Genomic DNA, 13,988 nt, shown 5'->3' on the forward strand with positions numbered 1-13,988 from the left:
AGCATTACACCTCTCACTGAAGGCTTCAGTCATACAAAAGTTAAATATAAATCTGAACTGTTTCTCTAGCAGATTAGTAAGAATGTCTAACCCCATGTTCAAGAATGGCCTTTTCCCCTTTATTCAGATTACAACCTTTCGCTTTCGGTTGTTTTATCGCTATTTTTTTTAAACAAGCCAAAGAAAGCTGGTTGCAATTTCAGTTTAATCCACCAGAAAAGACAGAACAAATATTATGTTTAAACTCCAATATACTAATTGTTAAAAAAAAACATACTTTTTGGGGATTTCCTTTTTTAACAGTATAATCTTTGTAAATTATATCATAAATAGGACTGGTGGAGATATGTCACACATGAGGCTAATAAAAATATATGGATATGTCTGCTCTACACAAAAAAATGGAAGAGGCAAGTGGAAGGGGGAGGAGGTAAGGATCTTGTCTGCTGGCCCTGCATTAAAGACCACATTTGTTAAAGAAAAATGTGATATATAAAAAAGTACACCAGTATAATTAAGGACCAAAACATTTACAGCTGTGCCATATAGATTGCAAAATAGCTGGGAAGAGATTGTCGATGTACTGATTCCATGGCACATGGTTTATAAACTGACACACAGAATGACGCCAGATTCAAAACTTTAAATTATTAAACAACATTATTGTAAACAGTAGAATGTTATATATATGGGGGATACAACCATCCCAACTCTGCAGATTTTGATGTGAAGAGACAGAATCATGAGATAAATTGTTTTGGTACTGTCCATATGTAGCTTGTTTTTGGTCGCAGGCTCAAGAATGGCTGAAGAACTGATGAATGTTGTAGATTTTATTTTTTAGTAATAACTCACTTTTGTTTACAGGTAATGTAGTGCTAGGCCTTCAGTACACGTTAAGGTACATTTTCATGTAAATAGTTAATGGGTACATGTTGATTATTTGTGTATTTTTAAGGCTCATGCTCAATTGTCTTAAGACAAATCTGTGAATTTTTTTCCAGTTTACTCCATATTGGTTTAAATGGGTTTCTGTTTTTTTGCTTCCCTCTGGAAAATTAACTGTTAATATTAAATATACTGCTCAAAAAAATAAAGGGAACACTTAAACAACACATCCTAGATCTGAATGAAAGAAATAATCTTATTAAATACTTTTTTCTTTACATAGTTGAATGTGCTGACAACAAAATCACACAAAAATAATCAATGGAAATCCAATTTATCAACCCATGGATTTGGATTTGGAGTCACACTCAAAATCGAAGTAGAAAACCACACTACAGGCTGATCCAACTTTGATGTAATGTCCTTAAAACAAGTCAAAATGAGGCTCAGTAGTGTGTGTGGCCTCCGCGTGCCTGTATGACCTCCCTACAACGCCTAGGCATGTTACTGATGAGGTGGCGGATGGTTTCCTGAGGGATCTCCTCCCAGACCTGGACTAAAGCATCCGCCAACTCCTGGACAGTCTGTGGTGCAACGTGGCGTTGGTGGATGGAGCGAGACATGATGTCCCAGATGTGCTCAATTGGATTCAGGTCTGGGGAACGGGCGGGCCAGTCCATAGCATCAATGCCTTCCTCTTGCAGGAACTGCTGACACACTCCAGCCACATGAGATCTAGCATTGTCTTGCATTAGGAGGAACCCAGGGCCAACAGCACCAGCATATGGTCTCACAAGGGGTCTGAGGATCTCATCTCGGTACCTAATGGCAGTCAGGCTACCTCTGGCGAGCACATGGAGGGCTGTGCGGCCCCCCAAAGAAATGCCACCCCACACCATGACTGACCCACCGCCAAACCGGTCATGCTGGAGGATGTTGCAGGCAGCAGAACATTCTCCACGGCATCTCCAGACTCTGTCACGTCTGTCACGTGCTCAGTGTGAACCTGCTTTCATCTGTGAAGAGCACAGGGTGCCAGTGGCGAATTTGCCAATCTTGGTGTCCTCTGGCAAATGCCAAACGTCCTGCACGGTGTTGGGCTGTAAGCACAACCCCCACCTGTGGACGTCGGGCCCTCATACCACCCTCATGGAGTCTGTTTCTGACTGTTTGAGCAGACACATGCACATTTGTGGCCTGCTGGAGGTCATTTTGCAGGGCTCTGGCAGTGCTTCTCCTGCTCCTCCTTGCACAAAGGCAGAGGAAGCGGTCCTGCTGCTGGGTTGTTGCCCTCCTACAGCCTCCTCCACGTCTCCTGATGTACTGGCCTGTCTCCTGGTAGCGCCTCCATGCTCTGGACACTACGCTGACAGACACAGCAAACCTTCTTGCCACAGCTCGCATTGATGTGCCATCCTGGATGAGCTGCACTACCTGAGCCACTTGTGTGGGTTGTAGACTCCGTCTCATGCTACCACTAGAGTGAAAGCACCGCCAGCATTCAAAAGTGAGCAAAACATCAGCCAGGAAGCATAGGAACTGAGAAGTGGTCTGTGGTCCCCACCTGCTGAACCACTCCTTTATTGGGGGTGTCTGCTGATTGCCTATAATTTCCACCTGTTGTCTATTCCATTTGCACAACAGCATGTGAAATGTATTGTCAATCAGTGTTGCTTCCTAAGTGGACAGTTTGATTTCACAGAAGTGTGATTGACTTGGAGTTACATTGTGTTGTTTAAGTGTTCCCTTTATTTTTTTGAGCAGTGTACATACTAACAACTGCATTATTTATGTTGCCATTTGTTATTATTGTTTACTTATACTTAACTTTTATTGCTGTATTATAATGTTGTATATTAATATTCCGTAATCACCTTCCGGTGTAAAAACCATGGCAATTAAAAACAAAAAATGATGTTTTAAGTGAGAACTAGGTATTGGTCTGAAGCCGAAAGAGAAAGGAAAATCACATGAGCACTACAATGCTTATTCCATCCATGCTCTACCAAGGTTTTCCAGCACACAGCTTTGACCTACTATAGTCGCTAGATTGGTATTGTACTTCAACCTATGTGTAGGCAGGTTGCTTAGGATTCAAACCTTCTCAAACAGCCTAATTCATACTCTTCAGAAGGATAATGGACTTACAGTGTCCTGCTATAAAAAATGATGTATACCGATATATATAAATAAACATTTGGCTGTATGTATTTTTAGATATAGTAAATGTGTGTTATTATATTGTAATTGTGTATTATTGTTGCATCTTCAACTTTATTGCAAAAAGAAATAGAAGTACAAACATAACTTTAAGCTACATATTATTTTGACAGAGGTAATAAGCTTGATCAGCACAGCAACTGATTAAACAGGACCATGTTCGAAACACAAGTGGTTCTGATCTTATGTCAATAATACACAGGTAAGCTAACAGTTACAGAAATCAGGAATGCAGACAGGCTCTATCTGAGATATTGTGTCCAACACAACACCACCTGTTGTTATGTTGGGCACCTACTGACCAAAAAAGGATGTTACATTTTTTAAATCATATGTCATATATTGCTAAAATAAAGGTTTAAGGAAATATAGGCATGCACCGCATTAATACAAGACAAAACAGCTCAATCAAGCCTGATGGTCTTGTAAGTATAAAAGCAAGATAGAGTAATGGGATAATGTCTTACTGTGGTGCGTGAAGAATCCAATACTTTACCTTGTATCTGGTACAAATCACATTATTGTGTAAGCACCTCTAAGAGTATGAGTTAGCCTGTTTGAGAATGTTTGAATCCTAAGCAACCTACCTACACATACAGTAGTTTGAAGTACAATAACAATATAGCTACTGTAGTTGGTCAAAGCTGTGTGCTGGAAAACCTTGGTAGAGCATGGGTGGAATAGGCATTGGGGTGCTCGGGAATTTTTTGGCATCAGACCAATGCCTACTTCTCACATAAAACATTGTTTAAAAAAATATATATTATTAGGAATTAGAATGCTTCTCAGTGATACGTACATTCCCTTCACTAATTCAGTAACAGTGTGTGATTAATTGTTGCTTGATGGATTAGACAGAGGAAATTACAAGGGAAATGTGGACATAAAAAAAACATGCACCTTTGTTGGTCCTTTGTGTTCTGTCAAAGTAGGTGGTTGTCAGAAAATTGTTATTTTATCATGAAAAGCATTTTCGGAACCATTTCATTAGCAAATATCAATAGGTACATTTAAAACAAAATGCTGCTGTTTCTAAAACTATAGCCTTAGATTCAGGGAAATGCCAATCTACACAAGGATTGTAGACCTGCTGTAATGGGTGCGTGCTGGTGGCAGGGAAGTCAGGCGCAGGAGAACGAACTTGGTATAAACGGAGTCGTTTAATAAGTGCTCACAAAACGCTGAAAACCAAAATATACAAAATAATAAAAGTGGGTACAAAACCCGTCGCACACCAGAACATAACTTGCACATCACACATACAAACAAACAATCACCGACAAGGACATGAGGGGAAACAGAGGGTTAAATACACAACATGTAATTGATGAGATTGGAACCAGGTGTGATGTAAGACAAGACAAAACCAATGGAAAATGAAAAATTGATCAGCAATGGCGCCCGAACAAGGAGAGGGACCGACTTCGGCGGAAGTCGTGACACCTGCGGCTATTTCTCAGATAAGATTTGAAGTGAAACTTGTCTTGGAGGTGATTTACACATTTTGACAAAATGACAAAGGATGCAATTTATTAACGTGGAAATTAATTTAAGTTACTCAAACGAGGCCATGGGATGCTGAATTTGGAAGTTTCCATATTTCATGACATGAAAAGCACATTTTCAAAACGATCTCTGCACACACTACACTGCGTCAGCAAAAGACCTTGGTAATTTTCCTCATATCTAGAAATTCCTACACTGATTTACTCCTTGCTGTTCAATCTGCACCCCTAGCAAGCAGGGGAAGGTTTTTCCATTGGAAACATCATAATTTAGATGGATTCTCATTAGAGAAAGGATAGATTTAATACTGCCGTGTCCCCCAGTGCTTATTAAATCAGGCCAGTTGGAGATAATGGATCTTTAAAATTCCACAAGCAGCTCCAGTGATCTCCTCCCCCTGGACTGTGTTTCTTCTCGCCATATTTATTACGGGATGATTCAGGTTTGGAGAGAGACAGAGGGAGAGAGATTTCCAATAGATTACGTGTGTTTATAATTTTAACAAAGAGTCGTATATCCCGGGAAAGAGCTGCAGGTGTCAGAACTGCTGATGATTTGAAAACGCAACCGAGGGGGGATTAGAAGAGAATTGAAAGCCAGTTTACACTAGTAGTCACAGTCAATAGTGTCTTAGTGGGGGGCTCCACACTGGAACAAACTAAGTGAGGTACTGAAGTGAACTTTCTCTTTAAGGAGGGGAGAAGTTGCTAAATCTATAGCTGTCACATTTGATGTTGCTATTGATTTACAAAGCTGGCAGTCTCTAACCACTGTCAGCTTCAAGGGATCTAGTTGTTTAGCTATGCAAAGCTTGCTTTTAATCCCACTGTAGGTTTTAGGCGGTTCCTGCTTTGCGTTCCAATCCAGCACAGCAGAGCATGTGTGCAATGATTGGATATATCGAACCCGGCACATGACTCGAAACGACAAAAATGGTCCTTCTCAAAAACTTCTCAAGGGCTGCGGTTATCCCTTGAGGAAAATAATGAAATACTATTGGCTGAATTGGAGATAAGGCCCAATTTTATTGCCCAAATGGGTTCCTGTTAAAAGAAAATGTGCAGCCAAATGGAAAATAAATAAAGGTGTAGCTGCAAGCAGCAATTATACAAAGCCTTGTCAATTGACCGGGAGGGTGTAATGTTTACCAGCATGCCATAATAAGACTATGACAAATAATTAGGTAGGCCCCAATTCAATCAAATGCAGATACAAGGAAACACACTGCGGGTTCATTCAGCATGTTGTAACTGTATTTTTTAGGATAAGTGTGGTTAAGCATAAAACATCATTTTTAGCAAATTTCAAATTTGTAAAGTAGGACTATGAATTTGTTTGATTTATTTAACAGACAAGTCTATTAAGAACACATTCTTATTTACAATGACGGCCTAGCAAGAGGCAAAAGGCCTCCTGTGGGGACTGGGTCTGGGATAAAAAAGAAAAAAAGACACTACATCACTACATGAAGAGAGACCTATGACAACAACACAACATGACAGCAACACAACATGACAACAGCACAGTATGATGAAGGTTACGTATGTAACCATGGTTATGTGAGCTATATGGATCACTCCAATATATTGGTATCACTCCGCGGCGGAGGGATACATCTGCGGTGAGGATTCAAATTTTTACTCCCGTTTACACCTGTGTACACCCTATATATAGACCCCATGGCCGCGACACGTTCTCTACATAATTTTTGAGTCGCCTCTAGCACCGTAGAGGATTGGAGTGATCCATATAGCTCACATAACCGTGGTTACATACGTAACCTTCGTTATGTTTCACTATATTGAATCACTCCAATATATTGGTATACACGTACCAGATTAGTCGGTGCTAGAGGGACCTGCCCAGCCAGCGGCAAAGTTCCAGCGCAGGACTGAGATGCAGGGGCCGTCAATGTGGAAGGGGGTCCCGGCACAGTCCCCAGAAGGGGAGGCGACGCCCAGGACCACTGAACCAACCGCAGAGGGATGTGCCACATTTACCCGATAGTACCTAGCAAAGGTGCAAGAGGAAACCCAGCTGGCCGCAGGACAGATCTCAGCGAGGGGCACTCCTCTCAGTAGAGCCCAGGGCGCAGCCACACCTTGTGTTAAATGTGCCACCACAGATCCCAGCACTGGCATGCCAGCCAGGTGGTATGCTGTCATAATCGTGTCCACGATCCAGTGAGAGAGCCTCTGCTTTGATAGCCCAGCCCCCAGGACTCTCTCACCATAGCAGACAAAGAGCTGGTCTGTTGTTGTCACTGACCATGTCCACTCCACATAGGCACCCAGTGCCCTCACAGGGCACAGCATGCCAGAGGAAGGCCAAGATTCCCCCCCAACGGCCGGAGGGTCGTAAGAAGACAGGATAAAAGGGATGTTCACATGCCTGTCTGACAGAACCTTCGGGAGGAATGAAGGGTTGGGTTGGAGAGATATACTCCTCCCCCCTGGGTCCATCCGGTAGCACTTAGAACTTACTGAAAGAGCATGGAGCTCACCCACCCTTTTCAAGAAAGCCACCGTCATAGAGAGGTGTTTCAGGGAGGCAGACTCCAACGGTTTGAAAGGCGGCTTTGCCAAAGCTGCCAAGACCACATCCAGATCCCAGCTCTCCATTGAGTGGGTCCTAGCAGGCGACAAACCCCCTTCATAAACCTGGAGACCAAAGGATGGCGCCCCACTGGCCTATCCATCCACCCCACATGGCAGGCAGATATAGCAGCCAAATGCCCGCTCAGTGTAGAGACTGCCCAGCTCTCATCCAAGCGAGACTGCAGGTATTGGAGGACATACTGCACCCCGCATGACTCGGGTACAACCTCAATACCAGTGCACCAAAAGCAGAACAACCACCAGCATTACTGGTATGCCGCTGTTGTAGCCGGCACCCTTGCACTCTGCATGGTGTTCATTACACCCTCCTGTAGTCCAACAATTGATAATTTGTGCCGTTCAGTGGCCAAGCCCACAGACTGATGCGTTGCGGCCTCGGATGCAACAGAGTTCCCCCGGGCCTGAGACAGCAAGTCCAGTCTCAGGGGAAGTTGCCAAGATGTCCCAGACAACAGGAGAAGGCTGAACCAGGGTCGTCTGGGCCAGTATGGGGCCACAAGAAGCAGACGATGCTCTGCCATCCTGGTCCTGTCCAGCACAGCCTAGATCAGGGGAAAAGGGGGGAATGAATAAAGCTCCAGTCCTAGCCAATCGTGAGCCAGAGCATCCAAGCCCAGAAGCCCTGGTGGCTCCGACATGGAGTACCACAGGGGGCAGTGTGCATTGTCCAGGGAGGCAAACAGGTCCACCTGTGCCCTCCCGAACTTGTCCCACAGGTGCTGCACCACCTGGGAATGTAGGCTCCAGTCCCAAGTTAGGGGACCCTCCCTCGAGAGCATATCCACTGCCACTGGATGTTAGGTACGTGCGCTGCGCGTAGAGACGCTAGACAGCCCTGAGCCCAGAGAAGGAGCTCCCGTTCTATAAGATTGAGGTGGTGGGACCTCAGTCCACCCTGATGGTTGATGTAAGCCATCACTGTGGTGTTGTCCGTTCTCACCAGGACATGTCTTCCTTTCAGATGTGTAAGGAAAGACCGCATGGCCAGCAGTACAGCTCAGAGCTCTAGTGTATTGAAGTGCCTACCACTCCAACGGGGTAGCCAACAGCGACCCCCCCCCCCCCCCCCCCCCCTCCCGACGATCTGGGAGGCGTCTGTGCTGACCAGCTCCCAGCGGCACATCCAAAGCATCTCCACCCCACCTGAGAGAAAGGAGCAACATCGCAACTTCAACAATGCCCTGAGGACCTGTGCGGTCACCTGCAGCTGGCAGTGACGGTGATGCTTCGGGTGCAGCCGGTGGGCAGTTTGTGGCAGCAAGAGCCACCAATTTATTAATACACACGGAGTTGTAGTGTAACGCTAACGAAACACAAGCACGACAAACCACGGGCGGAAGTTACAGATCAACTGCACACAGCGAGGGGAGCACTCAAGAGGAGGGGCTGGCCATGTGGCCAGCTGCTCCAGGCTGCAAACAGCCAGTGAGTATACTTCCACGCAAGCTTTTACACTTACCAGTGACTTACCAAGCGAACTTCAGAAAGTTTGTACCTCAAACCTATACGGACGTCTGCCGAGAAAATGAAAGAGAACGTGTCGCGGCCATGGGGTTTATATATAGGGGCGGACCCCAGCCATGACACAGGTAGTAAATCTGTAAATCCTCACCTCGGATGTATCCCTCCGCCACGGAGTGATACCAATATATTGGAGTGATCCAATATAGTGAAACATAACAACAACAACAACAACACAGCATGGTAGCAACACAACATGATAACAACACAGCATGGTAGCAATACAAACATGGCACAAACATTGTTAAGCACAGACATCACCACAAAGGACAAAATGTTAGAGACAAAGCACATCGCACAAAGCAGCTACAAGTGTCAATAAGAGTGTCCATGATAGTCTTTCAATGTAGATGGAGCTAAAACTGTCCAGTTTAAGTGTTTTTTTTCAGCTCGTTCCAGTTGCTAGCTGCAGCAAACTGAAAAGAGGGGGGACCCAGGTGTGTGCTGTAGGGATGTTTAACAGAATGGGAATGTCAGAACGGGTGCTGTGTGTGGAGGTTGATGGTTGCAGTAGGTACAGTATCTCAGATAGGGAGAAGTGAGGCCTAGGAGGGTTTTAAGCATCAACCAGTGGATCTTGCGTCAGGTATACAGAGAGGGCTAGTTTACAGAGGAGTACAGAGTGTGTCCTATAAGGAGCATTGGTGGCAAATCTGATGGCCGAATGGTAAAGAACATCTTTCCCGCTCGAAAGCAGCTGTACCTGCCGATCAATAAATTACGTCTCCGTAACCTAGCACGGGAAGGATTGTCATAGGTAGGATGGTAGTGTCTCCCTTAACCATTACCTGGCAAACAAATAGCCTTTTCTGATTTGCTTCAAATATGCCTCTCCCTTATCACCATATTAAGATCAGGACCCCTGCCATCGCAAACCTTCCACATTGAAGGGAAAAGCTCTATTGTCTGTGAAAAAGTGCCCCACGTGGCAGCAATGTGCAGTATGTGTCACAAACACCCACAACTAGCCAGCTAAAGAATAACTTTTTTACAATAGAACAATAAGTATTCTTCATTACAAAACATCCCCAGCTGCGATCTAAACATGTTATATAATCAATCAATCATTGTTTGTTATCCAGTTTTTGTGGCAGACACACTGGGCGAGTTTTAGTGACCTTGATTTCCCTCCTCAAAGAAGAAGTGATGTTGAGCTCTTGAAATACGGGTTGCGTACCAAATGGCAACCTAATCCCTATAGAAGGGATCATCAACTAGATTCAGCCGCAGGCCGATTTATTTCTTGAGCGGATGGTCAGGGGACCGGAACAAAATTACAAATAATTTGAAAACTGCAAATGGACCGCAGAAAGCCCAAACTGATATAATAGTTAACTAAAACAAAATCATTCTTACTCTTGTACACGGTCACATAGTGTATACCTCTCCATTATGTATGGGAATACTTTGGAACAGATTTCCAAAACTAAAATAGCTTGGAGCTGATTTGCTTGTGTTTGTACAGTCTTTTATGTCCAACAATAAAATAATAATAATTTTATATATATACAGTACCAGTCAAAAGTTTGCCACACCTACTCATTCAAGGGTTTTTCTGTATTTTTACTATTTTATACATTGTAGAATCATGAAGACATCAAAACTATGAAATAACACATATGGAATCATGAGGTAACCAAAAGAGCGTAAACAAATCCAAATATGTTTTTGATTTCAGATTCTTCAAAGTAGCCACCCTTTCAAATAGCCCTTACACAGCCTGGAGGTGTGCTTTGGGTCATCCTGTTGAAAACAAATTATAGTCCTACTAAGCGCAAACCAGATGGGATGGTGTATCACTGCAGAATGCTGTGGTAGCCATGCTGGTTAAGTGTGCCTTGTACACTAAATAAATCACAGACAGTGTCACCATTAAAGCACCCCCATGACATCACACCTCCTCCTCCATGCTTCACGGTGGGAACCACACATGAGGAGATCATCCGTTCACCTACTCTGCAAAGACAAAGACACGGCTGTTGGAACCAAAAATCTCAAATTTGGACTCATCAGAGCAAAGGACAGGTTTTCCCTGTCTAATGTCCAGTGCTCGTGTTTCTTGGCCCAAGCAAGTCTCGTCTTCTTATTGGTGTCCTTTAGTAGTGGTTTCTTTGCAGCAATTCGACCATGAGGCCTGATTCACGCAGTCTCCTCTGAACAGTTGATGTTGAGATGTGTCTGTTACTTGAACTCTGTGAAGCATTTATTTGGGCTGCAATCTGAGGTGCAGTTAACTCTAATGAACTTATCCTATGCAGCAGAGGTAACTCTGGGTCTTTCTTTCCTGTGGTGGTCCTCATGAGAGCCAGTTTCATCATAGCGCTTGATGTGTTTTGCGACTGCACTTGAAGAAACGTTCAAAGTTCTTGAACATTTCCAAATTGACTGACCTTCATGTCTTAAAGTAATGATGGACTGTCATTTGCTTTTGCTTATTTGAGCTATTCTTGCCATAATATGGACTTGGTATTTTACCGAACAGGGCTATCTTCTGTATACCACACCTACTTTGTCACAGCACAAATGATTTGCTCAAACGCATTAAAAAGGAAAGAAATTCCACAAATGAACTTTTAACAAGGCACACCTGTTAATAGAAATGCATTCCAGGTGACTACCTCATGAAGCTGGTTGAGAGAATGCCAAGAGTGTGCAAAGCTGTCATCAAGGCAAAGGGTGGCTACTTTAAAGAATCTCAAATGTAAAATATATTTTGATTTGTTTAACACTTTTTTGGCTACTACATGATTCCATATGGGTTATTTCATTGTTTTTTGTCTTCACTATTATTCTACAATGTAGAAAAGAGTATAAATAAAGAAAAACCTTTGAATGAGTTTGATTGTAAATTATATATTTTGTATTGGAAACTGGGTGGCTTGAACCCTGAATGTACCAGGCGGTGATACAACCCAACAGAATGCTCTCGATTGTGCACCTGTAAAGGTTTATGAGTGTTTTTGGTGACAAGCCGAATTTCTTCAGCCTCCTGAGGTTCAGCCTCCTGAGGTTAAAACCTTCCACCTTCTCCACTACTGTCCCGTCGATGTGGATAGGGGGCTGCTCCCTCTGCTGTTTCCTGAAGTCCACGATCATCTCCTTTGTTTTGTTGACATTGACACCACACTCCGAGGGCCTTCACCTCCTCCCTGTAGGCCGTCTCATCATTGTTGGTAATCAAGCCTACCACTGTAGTGTCGTCTGCAAACTTGATGATTGAGTTGGAGGCGTGCATGGCCACGCAGTCATGGGTAAACAGGGAGTACAGGAGAGGGCTGAGAACGCACCCTTGTGGGGCCCCAGTGAGGAGGATCAGCGGGGTGGAGATGTTGTTTCCTACCCTCACCACCTGGCGGCGGCCTGTCAGGAAGTCCAGGACCCAGTTGCACAGGGCGGGGTTCAGACCCAGGGCCTCGAGCTTAATGACGAGTTTGGAGGGTACATTGGTGTTAAATGCTGAGCTGTAGTCGATGAACAGCATTCTTACATAGGTATTCCTCTTGTCCAGATGGGTTAGGGCAGTGTGCAGTGGGATTGCATCGTCTGTGGACCTATTGGGGCGGTAAGCAAATTGGAGTGGGTCTAGGGTGTCAGGTAGGGTGGAGGTGATATGGTCCTTGACTAGTCTCTCAAAGCACTTCATGATGACGGAAGTGAGTGCTAAGGGGGAATAGTAATTTAGCTCAGTTGCCTTAGCTTTCTTGGAAACAGGAACAATGGCGGCCCTCTTGAAGCATGTGGGAACAGCAGACTGGGATAAGGATTGATTGAATATGTCCGTAAACACACCAGCCAGCTGGTCTGCGCATGCTCTGAGGACGCGGCTAGGGATGCCGTCTGGGCCGACAGCCTTGCGAGGGTTAACACATTTAAATGTTTTATTCATTGGCTGCAGTGAAGGAGAGCCCGCAGGTTTTGGTAGCGGGCCGTGTTGGTGGCACTGTATTGTCCTCAAAGCGAGCAAAGAAGTTGTTTAGTTTGTCTGGGAGCAAGACATCGGTGTCCACGACAGGGCTGGTTTTCTTTTTGTAGTCCGTGATTGACTGTAGACCCTGCCACATACCTCTCGTGTCTGAGCCATTGAATTGCGACTCTACTTTGTCTCTATACTGACACTTAGCTTGATTGATTGCCTTGCGGAGGGAATAGCTACACTGTTTGTATTCGGTCATGTTTCCGGTCGCCTTGCCCTGATTAAAAGCTGTGGCTCGTTGTGCGAAAGCTGCCATCAATCCACTGCTCAACTGAGGGACCTTACAAATAATTGTATGGGTTGGGTACAGAGATGAGGCAGTCAATAAAAAAATCATGTTAAACACTATTATTGCACACATAATGAGTCCATACAACTTATTATTTGACTTGTTAAGTACATTTTGACTCCTGAACTTATTTAGGTTTGCATAACAAAGGGCTTGAATACTTATTGACTCAAGACATTTCAGCTTTTAATTTTAATACATTTTCAAACGTTTAGAAAAACATAATTCTACTTTGACATTATTGGGTATTGTGTGTAGGCCAGTGACAACAAATCTCAATTTAATAAATGTTTAATTCAGGCTGTAACGCAACCAAATGTGGAAAAAGTCAAAGGGTCTGAATACTTTCTGAAGGCACTGTAAATGGTTAGTGGGTTGGGTTGGTGTTGAGTTTTACAAGGTTTGGGTCTGGTTTGGAGAGCAACGTTTCAATAGTCTTCCAGCCACACAGTTATTACTTACATGATGGAATTGTAGCCACAAGCTGAATTATATGTGATTTCTGGAACTTACACCAATTATTTGGATTGATAAAACTACTGCTACTACTACTACAACTATAAGCCATTTAGCAGAGGTTTTTATCCAAAGCGACGTACAAATATTTTACTTATGGGTGTTCCCGTGAATCAAACCCACTATCCTGGCGTTGCAAATGCCATGCTCTATCAACTGAGCTACATACTACTGCTGCTGCTGCTGTTGCTGCAACTAAAGAAAAAACAGGCACTTTGATTTGTGTTCTAAAAGCTTAGTGTGTTATGTACTGTGTGTCCTTGCTCTGAGACACAGATTCAGATCCTTCAACATTGCTTTGAAGTCAGTGAAGAGTCTGTCTTTCTTCCACCTTTGTGGAGGATGTGAATGAGTAAAATGGCATGAAGGAAGATACAATTGGTTTGATGACAGTATGCCATCTGAAAGAGTATCATCCTCTGCATTGCAGGGCTCCGAATAGCTTTCAGTGTCCTCT

Source organism: Salmo trutta, chromosome 29 (genome assembly GCF_901001165.1).
Source record: "Salmo trutta chromosome 29, fSalTru1.1, whole genome shotgun sequence".
Taxonomy (NCBI): Eukaryota; Metazoa; Chordata; class Actinopteri; order Salmoniformes; family Salmonidae; genus Salmo; species Salmo trutta.